General features: G+C 44.1%; 1 protein-coding gene across 1 annotated transcript in view; it reads left to right on the top strand.

The window, feature by feature from the left end:
• The first annotated feature begins 2,705 nt into the window (after positions 1–2,705).
• KCNMB2 (potassium calcium-activated channel subfamily M regulatory beta subunit 2) overlaps positions 2,706–21,244 on the top strand; it is a 103,271-nt gene continuing 84,732 nt past the window's right edge. The window contains exon 1 of the mRNA XM_040613776.1: positions 2,706–3,230. The gene's annotated coding sequence lies outside the window, so the exon portion shown is untranslated. The remainder of the gene's footprint in view (positions 3,231–21,244) is intronic.

Below are 21,244 nucleotides of genomic sequence, written 5' to 3'. Positions count from 1 at the left end.
CGGCAATCTCAGCTCCTGCAGAAGTCAATAGGATCTTACTGATAGAGGGCAAAGTAAAAACACACGTGAGCCCTCTGCTTCCCAGGGCAATCCTACTTTGCACATTCATACAGTCCTGGAAGACAGAAAATTGCCATACCCGATCAGATCAGTGTGCCATCACTCTCTGTATCTTCTTTCCAGCAAGGAGCAGATCTGTGTGTCAGAAAAATGCAACAGCAGCAGAGCCCTGCTAAGGATAAGGAGTACACACGAGTCCCATCACTGATGGCAGCTGCTGTTGCTGCTCAGTGATTAGAAAAAGCCTGAGGAAAGGGGAAGCATCACAGAATATCTCCCTAAGACTGAACCATTTTGAACTAATCAGCCCCTAGAAGATCTTTCTGATCATTCCCTGTTATCCTACACCTTACACCTTGAACAGTTTATCCCCCTTTCAATTACCACTCAAAGGAAGTACATCTTGTCTGTTGGGTTACACAGCTCTCACAGATACTTATCACCTGTTGACCACCAAGACTGAGTGACTTTAAACTACTGCAAAGGATCGAAGCCTTTGGGATCACCGTGGCAGGGAGGCCCACCGCTAGTTTGTTTACTGCATAAGGGAGGGGGGAGCTGGCATAGTCACCCACTTTTATGAGCCACCTTATACTCAGCGTACATAACTGGGGAGATGTGGACACAGGTGGCAATGATCACCTGTTTTAACCTGTCATTGGACACTGTTGTGTCCAGGTCAGTATTGAAATCTTTCAAAAGTTCATCAACAAAGTCAGCACCCCTAGACCTGTGTATCTCCAGTAGGAATCTGTCTAACGTTTCTTGAACTGCTGTGTCATCCCACTTACAAATCAATTGCATGGTGAGCCCTTTAGTAAGAGAGAAGTATATCGTCCAGGACAAGAACTTTTCTTTTTTTTTCCCTTTTTTTTTTGTTTGTTCTGCCTTAAGGCGAATGTCATGCTTGTGAAAGGTGCTAGATAGGTGGCAGTGAAAAAATTCTTTAAATTATTCATAAAGAAGGTATTGTTCTGGCAGCTGTGCTAGCAGTCAGCATGTAACTGTCCACCCTGAGATTCATGCCTACAAAATTCAAAGCCCCTTTTGCTCCCACCTATTTTGGGAGAGCTTAAGGTGCTAATAATCCCCCACTGTAAACTGAGGAACGCAACTGGAGCCCTGAGACTTCCCCTTCAACACACCGACCATGTAACGTGCATGGGGTGAAAAGGGGGAGGCTGTCTGAGCGTGACAACAAGTACAGGCATGGGGAAGCACAGCATGTAAAGACAGCCCCATTAGGAGCAGTGTTGTTTTAGGGGGGAAACGTCATGCTTGTGGTAGCCCCAGATGTCCCTATTAACATCTTTGGCTTGCTTGCACCAGCAACAATCTTGCTTTCACTCAGTAGTTTCCATGAAGACCAATACAGATGGAGAAGACCTGTAGCCCATGCTGAGCGCACACACTGACATGCTGTTTGGTAAAAGCCCTTGGCAACGCGGGCATCTGGTGTGTTGGTGGCAGCAAGTGACGTGGAAAAGAGAGGTTTAAGTTGGCCGCTTTCCGCCTAGGAACAAGGCAGAATTTGCCAGCTGGTTGAGCATGGACTGGCAGCCTCTTCTGCAAGGGCAACTTTCAACTAGCCTGTTAATAGCCACCAGCACGAAGGACCAACACCGACCGATCCAAACCAGAGCTTCTCAAAGGAGAAAGCTCAGCCTTAACCAGCCCTTGGTACCCTCAGGTCCCAATCATTTACAAACCTAATGCATATTTGCCATTAGTGCTATTTTAACCCCTTCACTGCCACGGTGTGAGGCAACCACAGCTGGGTTTTCACCATGATCTGCTTTCCTCCTTAAACTCTCTAAATGCCGCTCATTTCCAAGACATCTCCATGCTTGGTACTTTCATTTCAAGTCAAGGGTTGCGAACTGGGTGGTACCAAAAAATCAGGCAGGTGCTGAACAAGCAGCAAAAGTGCTAACTCCCCCACTTTTCCCCCAGCCTGCCTTGGCACCAGGTTCCCTCTCCAGTCCTTCAGCCCGTGTGTGTGCCTTTGCTGCTGGTGGGGACGCATCTGTGCCGGTGGCTTTTACTTTCGTCCACTAGGGACCACACTGTGATCAGCAACACTGAGCTGACAGCATCGTTAACAAGCTTTGATCCTGCTTGACCTGGGCTTGTTATTAACTGACAACCAAGAAGAAAAAGGCTCCAAGATTTCAGCAGAGCACTAATATCTCTGACCCGGGATCTGGAGTTGTGCAGGGTTTTACTGAAAACAACAGTCGGCAATAGCATCCTCTCACTACCCCTCCTCCCCACATCGCAGGCACTGTGAATGCTGTGCATCACTTGCGTTTCTTTGGCTCATCATTATCCCAGGTGCTGTTAACTTGCAAATTTAGATTGCAAACCCCTGCTATCTGCAAACTGCATTTTGCCTTTTGGGAAGTGTAGCGTACATCTGTGACTCTGTAAATACAAACCACTGTACAGTCCATCCATCCCCGTCATTTGCTCTGCACCACATCTGCCTTCTAGAGTTTTATGAACTTTCAGCTTCCAATCGCTACTTCCACTACTCCTGCGACAGCCTCAGCTTGCAGCGGGGGCAGATGCTGTCGCGTTGATCTTGCTGTTTGCATCAGTCGTGAGAGCTACGGCACCTTCCATTCCCATTCCGGGAGTGATTTTCTCCTTAGTTTCAAAACAATGTGTGAAACCCTGCTCTGCAGAAACAGTAGCCTCAGTAAGTTTAAGGGTGACTGAAGCTATTTCCTCTCCCGGGGAGGTTTAAAGGCTGTGGAGGGATGAATGGGGTTAGACCTATCGCTGCATTCCTAGCAGCCATCCTATTACAGCACTGAATAAAAGCAGGAATGGCACGTCTAGCCTAGGTTAATAAACCCTACCGTGTGCATGCTTTAAAAGCACTACGAAACAGCCTTAAGTCAGCTTGAGAGAACTAATTTCAAGCATGGCTGTCTAGTGTGCCTGTCATTCCTATTGTCCTTCTAAACTATTTCAGACATTTTGAGCAGGGAGTACTAAGCTATGAGTTAGCAGGGGTTGTGACATTAATGGTCCAAAAAGGTTTAAGCACCAGGAGGGAACGATGACAGCACTTAACAACTGGTGGCAGTTTGGAGGATTCTGCTGGATCTCTGTTTATTAATAATTAGGCTTCGCCTCGGAGGAAGATGTGACAACTATCAGAGGTAGGATTTGCATGGGAAACAAAGGGAGCTGTTGCTGTTCGGTGCCCGTTGTTTGTGCTTTGCTCCCCGGCTTTCTGCGCGCAGCCCGGTGCAGTCGGAGAGGCGGCAGTGGGGAGGGGGTGCCAGGACGGGAGAGGGGGGAGAGCCAAGGGTGGAAATACTGCCCATAGTCCTGCGTTTTATCGCAGAAATGCCTCGAGGAGAAACTGGCTCAAATCTCACTGCCTGCTGAGTGTGCATTCCACGTTGCTCTTCCCACAGAGTAAAATACATAGAGGTCATGCAGAAAAGACTTTACTCCTTTTCTACTGAGCCAGCTGGGCTGCTGGTGAGATGGGAGAGGGGTAGCTGCCCTAAAATAAAAGGAGAAGAGGAAAGCTATGGAGCCTGTAAGATATGGGAGATACGCTATTAATGTGTAAATGTGTCTGGAGTGCCACCGATGTAATTTGAAAAGGGGAAAAAGGAGCCAGGGAGGGGGGCGGGAGGGATTTTCCAGGTGAGGAACTCCTTAGGTTATAACCTATTGCAAAAAAACAGGCATGATGTGTCCATCCATTTTGCATAATCAAAGCTTCCTCTGCACTGTTGGCATTGTTTTGCTGGATGAGAATTGTAGTATCAGACAGAAATAGGTATGATTTCCCCCTGTGCCACAGCCAACCTCCTCCACCAACCCTCCCTCCCTCCGAGAAACAACATTGTGGGAAAGGATGTAAACGATGTTTAGTTGGATGCTGAAAGGGCTGGGAGCAAGGGCTGAGAGGGAAATGAATGCTTAGTAGTACAACAGGAAAGCTTCCCCTTGAAAAATCTTTCTTCCCAGCCAGAAGTCCAAGAAGAGATATGCAAAGTTAGAAGCCACATGTACTTTTTTTATGATGTGCCTGTTTACCATTACTAGACAAGAAAATGTCTGAACATCAAAGAGTTGGGGCTGCAGGGCAAAACAGGGCAGCAAGGTCTGCATGGGGTCCTGGTCAGTGCTGGGTTGCCAGTTTGCCTTTCTGTCATTGCATACGACCCTCACCAAGTAGCAGGAACTTAATGAATGAAAATCTTATGTCCGTGTACATGCAGAATCCTTATCATTTGGTGTGTTAGATCCGAGTGTGACGTTCCCTGTGTGGATGAATTGTTTTGACTTGTGCATTAAAGTTTAATTTCCAAACAACAGAGGGACTTCAGACTAAGTGGTATTTAGTAACAATAAAATGTTCTGCTTGCGGAAATGCTTCTCACAGGAGCTAGTAAAAATGCACTTAAAGAAGCTGAAAGTCATATCTTGCAGTAAGAGGTACGGTATCACTTGCTGTTTTAAATTTTAAAATTAAAGTTATGATGCCATTTTAAACCTACTTTAATGTGGGTGTTATTAAGCATACTTTACAATACTGTTGTCAAAAGCTCACAACTTGGAAAATTGTTAGACTGATTGTTTTCATTAAATCTTCATTAGAAAAAGAATTGCTATTGTGCAGGGACTTAGCAAGTAACTTAAATTTACTCATCCTAACTAATGTTCCCTTTAAGGAGAATTTCAGTGTATTATACTGTGTTGTAAACAGGTCACGATATAATTAATTTAATAACAAAACACCAATGACAATTTAACAACAGAAGTGCTAAATGCATTCGGTCAAAGCAAATACAGGTTGTGCCAGAGAAGCAATATTGGAACAGGAATGGTTACAATTCCTTTTAAGAAACATAAATATCTTATCCAAGCAACAACTTTTCAGTCAACTGCATTACTTTGCCTTGCAAACTGGGGAAAAAAAAAAATTTGACCTGTGGGATACACACTCCTCAGTACATAATGGTAACAGTGCAAACTTTCTTCCAAAGCAATTGTTTCTACTGGCTTGCAGTATGGATCAAAAAAGATACTATGCAGAGATATTAAACCTGTGTCAGAAATGCATGTGGAAATCAAGTACCTGTTTTTTCTTGTTCGTCTCACTTTTGCCCAGAGGCTTGGGCAATTTTACTTTGGTTTATTTCAGTGCCTTTCTGAGGCAAGAGGCTGAAGGTGGGAAGCCCAAGGAGGTGGGAGGCTGTGTTCAACCTGCACCTGCACCCAGGCTGAAGTTCTCTGGGGACTTGGGCAAGTCCCCCAGCCTCTTTGCAGATGGCAGGGTAATTGCCCTGCCTTGCGAATAAAGGGGAGGATGGTGTACTAATGATGCAATGGAAACACAGATGGTGGTGCTCAGGGAACGAGGCTGAATGTAGAGCTCCAGATAAGACAAAATCTTGCTTTGCATTTTGCATCGGGAGCACGTTAATAGGTCAGGTATTTTCAACGGTAAAATAAGACATAATGCAAATCCCATGATCCAAAACTAAATCTGCTTTCAAAACTATTCAAGATAAATTTGCCACTTACAAAAACTTCTGCCAGCAGCAAATATCCATTCATCTGAGAGCCTGACAGAAGTGACTCCAAATCTCTCAGCACTCTTTGCTCCATCAGTGTACACCAGATAACGAAGCAAACTGCATCAGATTGATTCACTGTGCAGAGAAACAATTCCACTGTTTTCTTCAGACACTCAATGAGTACTTTTTGCCATGAATATCACCTGCCTTTCGGCTTACCAATTGTCTGCGGAACTCATGCAATTTTCTAATTTATTTATTTGGTATTATTTGGAAATATTTTCAGTGAATAACTCTTGGCTTACATATCTTTTCGGAATAGCAAATGTTTGCAAATTCATACTGGGTTGCTTAGTTCAGTCATGTGGTGTTCCTTGATTAGATGATTTGTGTAGCTAACTCACAGAAAGCGAATTGCAAATTTCATAACCAAGTATACTGTTTCATATTGGATTTCCATCACTATCTGAGCAGTCAGGTTTAAAATTCATGTCTTGCAAGTAGTCATACGAGCAACACATAAGCACTGAAGTGCTCCCACCAGACAGATGTGAGAGCCGGGTTAAACAGCTTTCAGTTTCATATGAATATTCATGAAAAGTATTTGAATTCTTACAGCTCTGTTAAAATGAATAGTCAGCATCATCCATCTTGCACTGCATGGGCTGCTATCCCACGGTGCTTTCCATGCTCCCATATTCTCCCTAACTCTCCTGTATAAGTCCACAATCCCTGTGGAAATTGTTTGCGTGGCCAAAATAGAAGGAAAACACACCATCACAGAAATTTCTGAATTTTCCACATTGTAGCCTCTCCTGTTGTGCCTGTCTTGCACATTGCATGACATGAAGACAGCCAACAGGGAGGACAGCAAGAGAGCATCAACTGTGAGGCAGTGAGTGCGGGAGAGGAAACACTGAAGGAAGGGAAAAATGAGAGTGACCGCTGGCAGAGGGGGAGGCCAGCCACACACAGGCTATGTGTGTAGGAGGTGGACGTTGGCACAGCATGAACATATAAATACACCAGTGCAATGTTAACAATAAGTCTAGTGAATCTGGGTCTTTAACCACAAGGTTGATGGTCTCACCAGACCCAGTCCATAGCAAGCTCTGGAGCAGTCGCTCCCCACCCTTCCCCGTGCGTGTGCTCACCATGGGTGCAGTCGAGCAAGGGGGTGACATGGTTTTGCTTTGGTCATACAGCGGTCTGATGACATGCCATGGAGATATGGAAGAGTTGTAAAAATAACAGATCACAAGAAAACTAACTAATATCTGGTGCATGGTTTAAAAGCAGTGAAAATCAGTTGGGCAAAGAATTTTCTCTCAGAGACAAAAAGAAAATTCAGCTGTCAAAACACCAAGCTCTTTTGACTCAGACACAAATGAGGAGAAAAAGGTTGTAGAACATGAATATATTTGCCTTCAGAATTACTTTTGCACTGTGTTTATGTCATATAGGGGGAAACCTCACGTCTCCTACCAAGTGAGCTGCATTATCCAACTATTTCCTACTTTATGTAGAATAAGTCAGGCGTGCACTGAATCAAGAGGGTTGCTGTAACTACACAGAGCCAACCAGCAGTGTTCTGCCCCCATTAAATGGCCTTTTTTACCTTTCCAATGATTTTAAAGCCCAATGATCCTAGGTATCCTTATTTATTAAAAAAAAAGAGAAGTGCCTAAATTGCACGCAGCAAGCGCTGCGCATGAGTCACACAGAGGGAGTCACTATGGGCAACATACATGCGTTCATATTCTGTCAGGGTACGTGTAATGCCAGATTAATACTGCTTGGGGAGAACAAGAGAACAAAAAGAATTAGAGGAACTAAAATCAAAGCAAATGCAAAGGATCTTTGCTAGGACAAAAATTGACTCAATGTAGTCTGGAATGAAATCCCAACTTAAAACTCCCCCTGGATAACAATAAAACTCCTATTAGGTCTTCAAATACTTTTTCTTTCTTAATATAAAGCTATCTTATTACCATAATTAACCCCCATCTTTGCTTATGCCAAGTAGGATGATTTTGTATGGACCACTTTTAAAGAAATAGTTAAATTTTAAAGGGAAAACACAGAAAAAGTCAATTCCCAGCTCCCTCTTCCCGCACTGCTGATTGCCCCTCTGGTCCATCCTTCGGTGTCTCTGACACCTGGCTGAGAGCAGGGAGATCCCACTGATAAGCCTTGCAGGGACACACAGCAACATCTTCTTCTAAGAACCTTGGAAAGGTCAGGGGTACAAGTCACAAGTGCACCTGACTGTCCCACTGTTTATTTATCATCTACTTCTATAAACCCAAGGAAGGAGTGACCTGGCAGCTCTGAGGTCCTCAGCAGTCTTTCAAAACTGCTCCAAGTAAATGCACAAGCTTTTTAGGTAACCCTCTGCATCACATAACTAGACAAGATGTCATCAAAGCCTGCACCAGCCTATCTTGACTGCTGAACCTTTGGCACTGATCTGCACCATAAACCTCCATCACAGGGAACTGGTAGATCCAAAAGCAGTGGGGAACACGTCCTTCAGGGGAAAGGAGAAAAGTCTCAAAGTAGCTGTAGGTGGTAAGTGTCTCCAAAACACTGAAAAGGGGTTATAGCTAGATTCCCAGACTGCAAGAATGATGGGCATAAGTAGTCAGGACCTATGCCTCAGCTGTTCCCACGTACCCAGCAATTTTGTCTGAATTCAGTGTTCCTCCTGCTCTGCATGCCACTGCATTGTCCTAAAACAACCACTACCAGAAGGGTTTTGAAGACAAGAGTAGACAAAAGAGTATTTGTCCCACTTCCCCACTTCCCTTTCAGATCAGAGATCTGGATCAGAGAGGGGCTGAAGTTTCTGCTTAAGCCCAAAGTGGTTCATCTGCCCAAGGTCACCATCCCACCAGGACCCTTCTGGACAGCACTGTCCTTGTGTACCTGCTGAGGCATGGTACCAAAGAAGAGACAAGATAACACTGCCTGCCTTGAAGAAGCATTGCAAGAAGCGTTCAATGTACTTGGCTGTATTTTACTTGCAGGCAAGCTATTTCCCACCTCAGCAGAGTGGCACTCCTTACTGCCAACCATTAGTTATTTGCAAATTTAGATAGGCCTGATAAACGTCAGGCTCCTGAGTGAATAAATAATGTTTCAGAGCAATAACTTGAAATAAGTCAAACTAAGAATGGCGAGAAGATCAGGAGTTTGGTCCCTTTGGGACTCCCTACCACTTCTAATTAATATCTAGTACTTAAAGTATCACAGCCCATGGTTAAATCAAAGTCAGAGGAAATAAAGGAATATTAAATCCTTCTGGAGACTGATGTCCCTCTCCATCCACAGAAGCAAGTGTCCTGCTCAGTTCTTAAGCTTGTATGTTGAATTCCAGAGCTGCTATTGTGGTGCTAGGGAAAGAACTGATTCAACTGTGAAGAACAGTCCTTGCAAAGCAGGTATAAGGAGGACTGTTGTGATTTGGCAAAGTTTACTGGTCCAGGAAGTAAGAGTTTTAGAAAGAAAGCCTGAGTAGGAAACACTAATTCAAACAGGACATCATTCAATTCCTTCAACAAAGCATATATACTTCAAGGTACAGGGAGCAATAATCCAAGCAGGGAACAAAGGAAGTTCATTTCTAATGATAGCATTTTATTAACTGGATGATCTGCAAATGAAAAGTCCCCTGACTTTTGAAAGCCCATGTTTATGATGCATCGGGGTACAGCATAAACTTCTGACAAATTCCCCCTCTTCATTTGCTTCCATCTAACACTTTGACCTTGCTGCCACTCTTCTTTTTGAAAGCTCTGCTGTTCTCCTAATTATTAATTGCATAAACCGCGTATTCCCCCTTCTTGCAAAAAGCAGAACATACTGTCTGGTTGTGAAATATCCCAAGTAGTCCACAGCAAAATCTTTTTTGGTAGAGTTTAATTAAGATGATCCAGTAATTTGTGTGCAGCTGTGTGGAAGGGTTTTGTCACAGGTAAACAAGCTTTGGAAAAAAAATTACTTTTATCTCCTCTTGCTTTCTGTTTTAGTCGTATTTCAAGTGGATTAGTATAATCTTTCCTCAGCCAAACTCCACGCCAGTCTATTCCATCATTGTTCTAATTTTTCAAAAAGAAAATGACTGAAAGCAATTAATTAAAAATCTCTTCAGAGATGCATGTGTGGATGCGTTTATTCACTAAGAGCTCACAAAATAACTGCATTAAAAAAAAAAAAAATTATCCGGTGCATTAAGCGTGAACAGGATGTCTTTGTTAGGTGTGCCCGCTTTTAGACACTTCCCTGCATGAATATGCTTGTTGTGTAGAGATATCTGCAGTCAGCTCAGCTCAGCCAAAGAGGATCCCCTTTTCAACTAAGTTTGAGTTTCTAGGCAGGTTTCTGGTTTCTTTTTTTCCCCCGTGTGATGAAGTTGTTGATTGATTTCAAGTGAGGAGTCTTCCCCTGCTGGGACATGGACTGTCAAAAGCTATCACAGAACTTGCAAAGTTCTGTCATAACACTGGAAGCCCTAACTCTGCTCCAGAATCAGCAGAATTCAGGGAAAATTCCCAGCAATTGACAACAGAACTTTTCTTAGCAAAGATATTCTGCCAGCCTGAGACATTACTTTCTGTACACACAGGCACCCACATGGGGACAGGGCTAACACAAACAGTAAACTATTGACATGAAATTATCAGCAAAAAGAAAACACAAGTGTCTTCACACTAAAACCTTGGATGAGGCTATTCATAAACTCTTAAGGTCAATGAAAAAGCCAAATTCTGGTTTTGGAAAGTTCATCTGCTTTCTCATGAACCAATAAAACCTCTAAAGTTCCTTGAATTCAGGGTGAGGGAGAAGGAAGCCAGGACTCTTGATCTCAGAGCCGTGCCCTTCCTTAATAGAACTCCAGCACATCTGTGCCATGAATGCAAATCAGTGCTGGCATCCAACACAAGGTGCCAAGGTCCTCCTGGCAGAGCTGGAAGATGTTTCCTCCACAGAAGAAGGGACACCTGCTCTGTGGTGAGTGTTCACTCATCTACAGAGTCAACAAAGCAGCCCTGCTAGTCTGCAAGTACGCTTCCCAGGCAATTTAATTATACCCAGGGAGGTTCCTAGAAGATTTCACATACTGCATCTCTTCTTTGACCAGAAACTCTTGGACAAAGGAATTTCTCTGGCCCTTTTTGTTTCCAAGTCCACTTATACCCTTCTTCAGCCTCCATTAAAACACACGGTTTGTCTAGGCTTTCCACTCCCTATTCTCTGGCCTCTGTTTGAAAAGCCTCACACATCACAGCCTGCTGGTCATGAGCCAGGTATCCAGATGGTAGTTATGTACCGCATTGATAGGTGCCTTAGAAATAGGAGGAACATAGGGAAAAAATATCGCTGGAAGACTTCGGATGCTCTTTTTGATAAATGGCACATATAGGTTTAATTAGCCATTTCCCTTCTTTGGAGAAGCTGGGGAGGCAACAACAGTTGCAGCCCTACAGAGCAGACACGTGAGGACATGTCTCTTGCTGCCAGGCTTTAGCTTTCCACTGAAAACAGTGTCAGGCAGATGGTTCGTCTATCCATCCCTCTTCTTTTAAGGACACCAGGTTTTTGTTTGGGTTTGGAAGTTCTTCTCAGTGCCCGTCACTGTGCTGCCTCAGCGCCACTACACTGCATCAACTACTTCTGCACAGACAACTGGTTTCTGGAATAAGGAAGAAACACTGCCCACCTTAATTGTGTGAGCATCCCTCCAGCAATAATCAAGCTAATTGCCTCAGTAAGGCCAGCAGGATCTGGCAATAAATCAACCACCAAAATGTTGTAAGCGTGAGCTCCTTTACAGCTCCAAGGCCCACTTGTTAAACATTATTTACATCTCAGAAACATTTTTTCTTTTCTCTCTCATATTTGCCAAGGAGAAAGGCAGAAAGGATGAGGTTTCAGGAGCACCCGAGTGAGTAGGGGGCTGAGCCCCCCCGGATGCAATGGCAGGGAAGATGGGTCTCCTGGAGAAGCCTGCCTGTGGGAGCTCCAACTGCACCGTGCCTGGGGATCCCGCCAGCCTGCACGTGTCCTCCTGGGGACAGCACAAAACCACAGAGGAATCTGCCGAGGGAACCACTGCCCGAACCATATGCAGCTGTAGCTGCGTGTTTGACTTAGCCCTTAAAGCATGAGTTAACATATCCTTTAAAATATTTAGCTTGCTCAAAGACATGCTGTCTTTACCTACAGATATTTCTAGACTTTTTTTTTTTTTGATAAATCCTATGAAGCAATTGGCATGTATTGTGTGGCAAATAATTTAGCATGATACAGAAATTCCAGCAGCTTCATTTTAGCTATTAGCTCTGGAGGGGGCAGGGAGTTTAAATGCTCAGAGCTAGCTAGACACCCCCCAAACCAAGGTACCTGCACAAGGCGCTGATAGGAAAGGCTTGAAACCCCACCATACGCCAAAGGCTGCGTGGCACACAACCAGCTCTCAAGGGCGAGACCTTCAATGGGTATTTCAGGGAACTGCATCTTTTTAAATCACGTTTTTGGCCATTTTGGCTGTTCCTGCAGCCCCAGGCTGTGCTGTGGCTGGCCGTGCCTGCCCCACAAGCAGGGGCAAGCTGTTCCTGCTTGCCACATCCCTTGGAGCAGCAGGGTCCGTGACCCACAGCGGGAGCAACAGCTGCCACTCAGATGCACAAGTGTGAGCCACCAGGGCACGAACTAGAAACCCAGTGTCCTTAAGGAGTTTAGGGACCATGAGGGCTGGGGAGGAGGTAAGGAGGTCAAGGGACCACGTTTTGTGCCTACAACCTGCCTTGGTCCTGTCTCTTCTCAGAGCTAAAGCCTTCTTCTAAGCAGTCCCAGTTCGTTGCCTCCCTTGTACAAAAATCTCTACACGTCTCTAATCATTTTCACTGTCAATCTCTTTACTCTTTTTATACCCATTAAAGGCTTTATGAAATAGGATGACCAGAAATGAAAAAAGATCCTGAGGATAAAGCAGGCAATTGATTTATGTTAATGGCATTGTAATAATATTTTCAGTGTTTGATTTCTTTTTCATTCTGTACACAGCTAAAATACTGATTACTTTCCTATTCCTCTCTCATTTATTGAGCAGCCACTTACATTTGGCTCCACAAATTTCTTCTCAGGTCTGTCTCCAAAGCAGTTAAAACATAATTAATTTAAAATCCACCAGCACACAAGATTCTTTCCAATCAATCTTACTAGAATTCATCAATGAATTTCACCAGCTGTCATGCTTCTCATACATTTGTCTTCGCAAAGCTCCTCTGACTTCACTATCTTTGACACATCTAACAACCGTTAATAGTAAAATAACCCCAGCCCTGTAATTTCTATTGAACCACACCATAAGCCTTAGAAGCCCCCTAGATGTGCACAAATAAATATTATGTGACAGCATCCTTAATGACTTTTGCATTTCTTTACACCGATAACTTCCATCTCTCGTGTGCATGTCAAATATAAAAAAAAAAAAGCTGACTGCATCAAGATGTGTTAGGAGTTTATAAAGGCAATTAGAGAATAAATGTTATTGTTTAGTTTTGCCTTCATAATATATATTGCCTTGAAAACTACATTAGGTGTCAAATCGCCTTACCCTAAAGGGATTAGAATATGAAAAGTATCCCCAGTGACAGAAAGGGGAAAAGCTCTGACTATTTTTATGACGGAGTTCAATAACCCAACAGAAGGGATTATACAGTGCGGTGCCACGAGAGCCACGAGACTGAGCATAAAGACCTTTTTTTAGTCCTGCTTGTCAACTAAAAATGAACAAACTGTTTTGGACAAAACCCAGCCTGATTCTTGTCTCAAAGTTGATACAAAAATCAAATACAAGTATTTCATGAGAGGTATGACAAAGCCAGTTGCTTTTCTTCTGTTCATTACAAGGTGGCTGTGCACTGCCTTGTTTTGGCTGGTGGAAGACAGAAACACAATACCACAAATTCGGGATCTGCTCAAAGCTGAAAACACCAACAAGAGCAACATTTTATCTTCAAAGAGTTGCCAAAATTAAGGGCTAGATTTTCAAAGCAGCTTGGCATCAAGAGTGCCTTCAGACTTCCCTGGAAAACGGAGAACTGAGAACAGGGGCATTGGTCTTTCATCTTCAGCCTGCCCCTATAAACCAACCAGCAGTCCTCTCACCTTTCCTGGAGCTTAGAAAACAGGCATGATGTGGGCAAGGGATTTTGAGGTTGCACATGGTCACACAAACCTGTTTTGTAACAGTGTCACCTATTATTGAAAATCCCTATTCTTGTGATGAAACACGTTGTCAGCTGCTTCAAAAGCAGAGGCACAGGAGCGAGTCCCCGACACGAGATCTGAATGCACATCTACGTATTTGGTTTGTGAGACTGCACAGCTAGCGTACAGCAACATTTGTGTACCTTCATTCATGATACATAACACTAAGTAGTTACTGAACTAATAAGCATAATTTTATCTCATTGGCATATTTATTATTGATGTGTGTGACATGGTAGCCAATTAAAGCCTCAGGCTGTGCCAGGTGGAAGACAAACATGGTCATAAAGACCGATTAAATGCATTTAGACGTTGCACATGAATGCAACACTTGCAAAAAGCACTGGAACTGCCCAAGCTGTAGGAGGACAGGCAGCACCCTATTTCTACCACCCCTGTGAATGCACCAGTGGGCTTTGGAGAGGTACATTGGAGATGTTCTGAGAAGCATCCCGCATGGAGGGGAACCTCCTAGGAAAATGAGCTTATCACACCCTGTCGTGAGCCGTGGCCAGTCCCCAGGCTGGATTTTGGTGGGACTGATGTCCTCACTGCAGCCAGAGCCCTCCCACAACCTCACCCAGGCACTTCTTACCCCATTCCTTGCCCTCCTGAGCAGGACTGCAAATCAACTGAAATCTGAAGGTCTGAGTATCTTTCATAGAAGAAGGGAAACCCTAAGCCTATGCAGGTTTGCTGTGTGAGTTTTGCACCTAGAGAACTATTTTTGCAATGTCTCAGAATTTGCTGGCCATTTCTGAGGTACCATTGGCATTATCCTGCTGGCCACTCTGTGCTCCTTAAACACAGAGATACCTACACTGTGCCGAACCAACGATGTGCAGCAAGCGAAACCATGCTGGCTCCAGATGCCATGCTGTATGCTGTTATGAAAGCGGTAACCCCTGGCCACCTTTGCTCCTGCAGGCTGTTGGCCATCCTGCAGAGTCAACCGTGTTGACCCAGCGCCAGGTGCAGCCCAAGAGCGTTCTGAGCCACCAGCCGGTGCTGCGCCGTGCACAGGGCAAGTTGCACAGACCACAGCAACAGCTCACACGCACGTTCTCTCTCGCTGCTTCACTTCCCTGGAGGGTCCTATTCCTATTTCTTGTTTGGTGTGAGCAGCAGAGAGGGATGAAAGATTGGGACAGTGGAAGCTGCAAACAAATCGCCGTGTTGCAGGTACTGAATGATTATTTTGCAGCTATTTGAGGCTGGTTGGATGATAACTAATATCCTGGGGCAGAGAGAAGCAGAGATAGAGTGGGCTGGCCAGGGAAGCAAAAAGTGGAGGGGTAATCAGAGACCGTACTGTTTTCTAGCTCTTTCTCTCTGGCTATGTTTTTTCCTGGGTGGAGGGGTGTATTTACAGCATCGCAGCAACCAGACCATCAGCTCTTCTTTCAAAGAGCTCGTTACCTGCCATTAAATTGCACTGAATAATATAAATCCAGAAGAATGACATTTTCATTCACGAGGCTCCATAATAACTACAGAAGCAAATCCTCCCTTTCTAAAGCAGTATCTGCCTTTCAGATTCTCAGACACTCATTTCCCAGGATAGGTTGTTGGGGTTTTTTCCATTCCTTCTTATGTGTTATATTTCTGGCTTCCACATGCACATGTCTAGGAAACATTGCTTATCCAAACGGAGTTCCTTTTCCTCTCTAATTCATCTTTTTCATCTATAACTTATTTTATTTCCAGACATGAAAAAACAGTTAGAAATTATATCTGACAGCATCTCCCCAGCTCCTGAGATTTCAGATGTATCTTGCTCTGTGGTATCTTTTTTTGCTAAATCTGTGTGAACAGGACAGAACATGTGTTGCAAAAGAAGTGTTTCATCATAAATTAACTCTGATTTCTTCATTCAGATTCTAGTGATATTGTCAGATTGCTTCACCTTCTGTTATCTCCTGATTGTCTTTACTATCCATCCTCACAACTGAAAATTCAAACAAACAGGCTATTATGTGTGAACAGTGGTTTTTAACACAAGAATATGAAACATAAAAACAAATGCTGAAACCAATAAACTTCAGAAAATGCAGAGCTACAGCTATCATCCTTATCGTGAAGAGCGTCAGCAGCACCACAGCTAAAAATTAAAATCCTCACATTCAGTCAATGTTCCATGATTGTACAGTGCCAAGTACTTACTGTAGCAGCCCATAGCAAGAACTAATCGCTACTCAGTAAAGGGTTAGTGGTTTAACTGAAAAGATGTAGGAGGAGGGGGGGTGGTATTTGAAAGCAGATGAGCAAAGGCACAGAAAAATTACCCATGTTATCCAAAAACACATAAGAAGCCTAAACCAAAGTTAGCAGTCAGTCTCCCAAATCCCAACACAATGACTAAACCTCAATTCACATCTCCTACTCCTACATTCATGGCATCACACCCATTTTTGCCTTATCCCCCTGGGTCAGTGCACTGGTATGAGAGCTGCCATCTCAGTAAGACAAATTCTCTGCCTAGGCACAATTCTGTCTTCAAAGCCAGACAGCAACGGTCTTCCAAGGAAGATACAAGGAATTCCTTAATTGGTAAATGCAGGATAATCTATGCCAATGAAGGTCTTATCCTGACAGAGATTAACTTTAAGCCTTGAAGCATGAATTTTTATAGCCGTTCCAAAATCTGATTTATTAGTGCTAGATATTATTACTCAAAGCATTCACGTTACCCACAGCCATGTCCACTCCACCCCAGGAACTGCACTCCCAAACCATACCATTTGGTAACCTATTTAATTAACACAGTTTTTTGCAGCGGATGTTAGAGGGTGATATGAGTTGGCTCGTCAGTTAACGAGTACTACCAGGTTAATGGAGGAGGAGAACAGAGAGGAGCACAGCATATTTTTGACTAGTCCCAGCAGTCACAGGTGAGATTTTAGATCAAGGTAAATAACACTGAACGGCTGCCAGCCTTTTTTCTCTTCATTTCTGAATGGTTTCCCCTTCACTGTTGCCATGCCAAGTTTTGAATTTGCTTTGTGCCGAACTTCATACAAACAAATTTGCAGAAAATTGATTTTAAAGTCTGACTTACGCTAATACAAGCAAAAACCAAACGTGAAAGGAGCACATCTGAGCATTTAGGGCTATGGCTGCTCTTTCTGTGATCACTTAAATGAGGAAGAGAAACAATAAAGCCAGATTTACTTTTATCTCATCACAGCTAAGCCCTAGATTTTGCATAAACAGATACCAAATGCACCTAAAACTTTAACCAGCTTTTTATTCAAGCACACAAAACAAAGTCTAGCTTTGGGGTAGGAGAGAAGGAAAACTTCATTGTGTCTTTATAGGAACACTTTAAACTCCCTTTTCAAGGTTCATTATCCCATTACAGCTCCTAGAAACTCATATAATGCTCAAATTGAGATCAGCAGAATCAGGCAGCTGAAGGAAATCTGTGTGACAAGAAACCCACATGGAAAGCCCATCATTTTTATCTACATATTACTAGTTATTGTCAGACTAGTGGGAGTTAAAACATTTATTTTTCCCTTGAGTACCCAAAGATATTAAGATGCCCAAAGTGTTTCAGCACTGAGCGCAGGGGGAAAACATGTGCAGGGGGTCTCTGGCCACAAGCAGCAGGAGCAGCTTCTCAGCCTTGGATCAGGTCACCCCTGTTCCCACCCTGGCCATCACCTCCTAGTGGGGAGGTGAGGCTGACCAGAAAGCTGCAGCCAATTAGACATAATTATCACAGCTGGAAATCCATCCTAAGCAGCTATTAGTGAGACACACAGGGGAAGGGAAGAAGAGATGAGTCCAGACCGTCTGTTTTTCACTTTCTTGAGCTGCTACTCAACAAAGAAATGTCAGTGGGAGACTCGCCACGCCTTCCCCTCATATGTCAAGGAAAAATACCCCAGGGTGCAAGTCATCCATCCCATTTGGACTCATGCCTTATCTGTGTCTAGCGCTCCCTCTCCAGCTACCTCCAAATACCCTGGAGCGGTCCCCTCTGCTGCTTCCCATGGCCTCGCTGGGAGAAAGCTTCCTCCACCCCAAGCCCAGGCTTCCTCCCAAGAAAGGAGGAAGGAGGTACCTGCTCCAGGAGAACCTGCTTTAGCAGGGGTTGGACTAGACAATCTCCCGAGGTCCCTTCCAACCCTCACCATTCTGTGATTCGGTGAGAAGGCTACAGCCAGGATGATGAACATGCTTTCTCTTTAGTACCTCATTAAAGACATACCCTGAAGGGACCAGATGTAAATTAAAAGTGGCCTTTCACCCTCTCTGCTTCTGATGAAAGGGGTTGTAAGGCAAGGACCAAGGCAGGACCATGGTGTTTTCGGGGCCACCCTGCCCAAGGGAAGGCAAGCAATGCTCCCAGTGAGATCGCACAGACCTCAGAGTGTGGCGCTTACCAAACCTCCTCTTGTCTGCTCCCCAGCAAGAAACAAAATGTGTATCATACACCCAAACGGCAGCTGCAGCCCGTTTGGAAGCAGCCCAGTTTTTCAGATTTGCACTTGCATTTGCAGACATTTAGCCTTTTTATAAACAGGTAACATCAAGCCTGGGTCAGATGGGGATAAGCCAAGGCCTGCTGCTTTTCCTGCAGCAAAGCTTCCGTTGCAATGGACTCGTGCATGGCCTGAAAGCAGCCTGGGCAGAGGGGCTCCAAAAGCAACGACTCAATTATTGCTGCCCTACAAGATACACAGAACTCAAAAAAAGTTGGGTTTTTTTGTTTGAAAGAACAAAGGTGGTGCAATCCCCTTCCTTGTATGCAGCAACCTGACCCTCCTCCTTCAGCCCCTGCTATACAGTCCTTTAAAAACAACAAACCATCCAAGCCAGTCCCCAGAAATGCCCCAGAGGCAGCCTTTTCCAGATGCTTCTTCACTATTGGGCGCCCGGGGCAGGATAATCCCGCTGCCAGCTAGCTGAATTTTCACCTGCCACAGAGCCAGTGCTCACAGCACTGTGGCTGGCCCCTTTGTGATCAAGCCCAGGTGGGGAGTAATCAGTACACTGTGCTAACTGTTTCTGCAATAGCCAGCTATGTGATTTTGCCATAGTAATTGCTCTGCAGTCCAGTAGATAACAACTTTTGGATAACGCAAGCCATACACCTACTGCCGGGCACTCACTGGCCATCCCTCTGAGCCAGCCAGCCCATTCTTCTGCCAGCTCCTGCTTGGCCCCGCTCAGCTGTAGTTCACCCTCACATGCACTTCTCTGCACTGTCCTGTCAGGCAGGGACACGGGTAAAGAACAGATCACTCCAGTAAAATTATCCTTCTTCCCTCTGATCCCACTTTCCCTCGCTACATCCTTCCCCTAACCACAGTGAGAAGCAGCTGATCTTTTGCAGCATATGCCATGCAAAGGTGGGTAGACGTATGTAGTGCCACTCAAGATAAGTTAAGGCTTTTCATCTTTCAGAACAATTTCCCTCGACAGCTGTTACCTATCAGAGTTTGCTCCAGCTAAGACCCTCTGGTATCTAAGTGTCTAAAAAGTACAGAGCACTTAAAACGTGTTCTTCTGCTCTCATTAATTCTCTCTAGACATCAGCAGCAAGTCCCCCAAACCTACGCTCCAGACTGCTTTCCTCCAAAGTTGCAGAGAAGGTGTAAAATGGCCAAGCACAAGCAGCCTACCAAGGAAGCAAGCCTAAGGCATGGGAAACTCCTAGGCAGTGCTCAGCACCATGCCGGCTGCACGCTGATGCAAGCAGCGGGTCTGGGCAGTTAAATCTTTCCCCCCTTCCTTGGGCAGGCCACCTTCCATGCCCAGGCAGCACCAGGAGGCTGAGCAGCTAGCAGCACAAAGCTCGTCCCTAGTGCTGAGGCTGTCCACAAAAGAATAATTGCAAATACAGAATAGTCAGAAAATGGAGAGGTGACAGCATGAAAATGCCAGTTCAGAATTCCATGGGGGAAAAAAAAAAAAAAAAAAAAGAGTGTAAATCACTCATTTTTAAAGACATGACTAGTCTCACTAGGAAGTACATTTAAAGTAAAAAATATCTGGACTAGGACAGAGAAAGGTGAGTTAATCCTTTTACTAGGAGCATGTAGCTATTCCCCAGAATGTATTTTCTCTAGTTCTGTGCGAGTCTTTGTATCATGGGGGGGTGGGGTGGGGGTGGGTGGGGTGTCTTCATTTTCAACACAATTAAAAATTATTGAATTTTCATTTTCACAGTTGCTTTGATCTCATCTTGCTGGGGGAAATGCAGTTGCCCCACTTCTCCACAGCATTAATTTTTCCATTGGCTTTACAGAAGCTATCAATTTACTGGCTGGCTTTTGTCATGATTTTAAAACATCATCTCAGTAACGTTGTTATCTCCCAGCTATATTTCACAGATATTGTGAAATCGGTTTATACTGATATCTTACTTAGCATCTGGTTGACAGGACAATTGCAGGGAAATGTTGCCAGAGATATAAGGCCATTATATGATAAATAATGAGTTCTAAAGAAAACAACCTGTTAAGCTTCAGAAGGGATCATAGCAGTGTTCCTATGCACAAAATAGCCACTTGCCGTAGAAAGGCTGAGGTGGAAAGTGCCCCTTAATGCATGAAATAAATCCTAGAGAGTGGCTGAACAACAGCTTAATTCTGAGCTGGATTTTTTCATAGCTTCTTGAATTCTTCTTGAATTATCTAATTTGCCAGAAGTGAGTGACTGCTGCTGGGAGTGTACGATAGCTAATAATGCATCCCCAAGTCATTAAGGTTTATCATGTAAATCTCTATTTGAGTGCTTTTAAAATGCATATTACTTTCTTGATAAACTATGATGGCTCCTTAGGAGCCGTTAATACGAATTACAGTACATACCATACGTAGTAGAAAACCTTATGAAAAGTACTTATTCCACATGCAAGGTAATCAGCTTCTAAACTATATTAAATACTACAGCTGTAGTGTTTTCCCTCTAGTCACAGGGATCAGATTGCTTTTAGAAAAATATTTTTTCCTAGATTTCACTTCCTCAGATAAAAGCCCAGTTTTGAGCTGTACAACCAGAAGGTGAGAAGTTGGAGGCTGACAAATTGCAGGGAGGGGAGGACAAGTTCTTTTAATTTGTGTCAGTTGAAAATCCCCAGATACATTATGGAAATTATTTATGAAAAGTTAAAAATGTGTTGCTTTTGATCAGAAACTTCCTATGTACATGTGGAGCAGAGTTTCTTGCTGATTATTCTTACCTCCAGGTCCTTACATTTGGTGCCTCTTTTCAACATACTGCAGCTACCTTTGCTCAGCAAGGCAAGCTCACTGGGGCAAATTTATTTTCTATAGGCACAGTCAGCTTAGATGTTTATTTACCATGCCATAGCGCTACTGCAAACATAATCACCGCCTGGA

This window comes from Falco naumanni, chromosome 13 (genome assembly GCF_017639655.2).
Source record: "Falco naumanni isolate bFalNau1 chromosome 13, bFalNau1.pat, whole genome shotgun sequence".
NCBI lineage: Eukaryota > Metazoa > Chordata > Aves > Falconiformes > Falconidae > Falco > Falco naumanni.
Note: the sequence above shows the minus strand (reverse complement) of the source record. Positions and strands in the feature narration are given on the sequence as shown.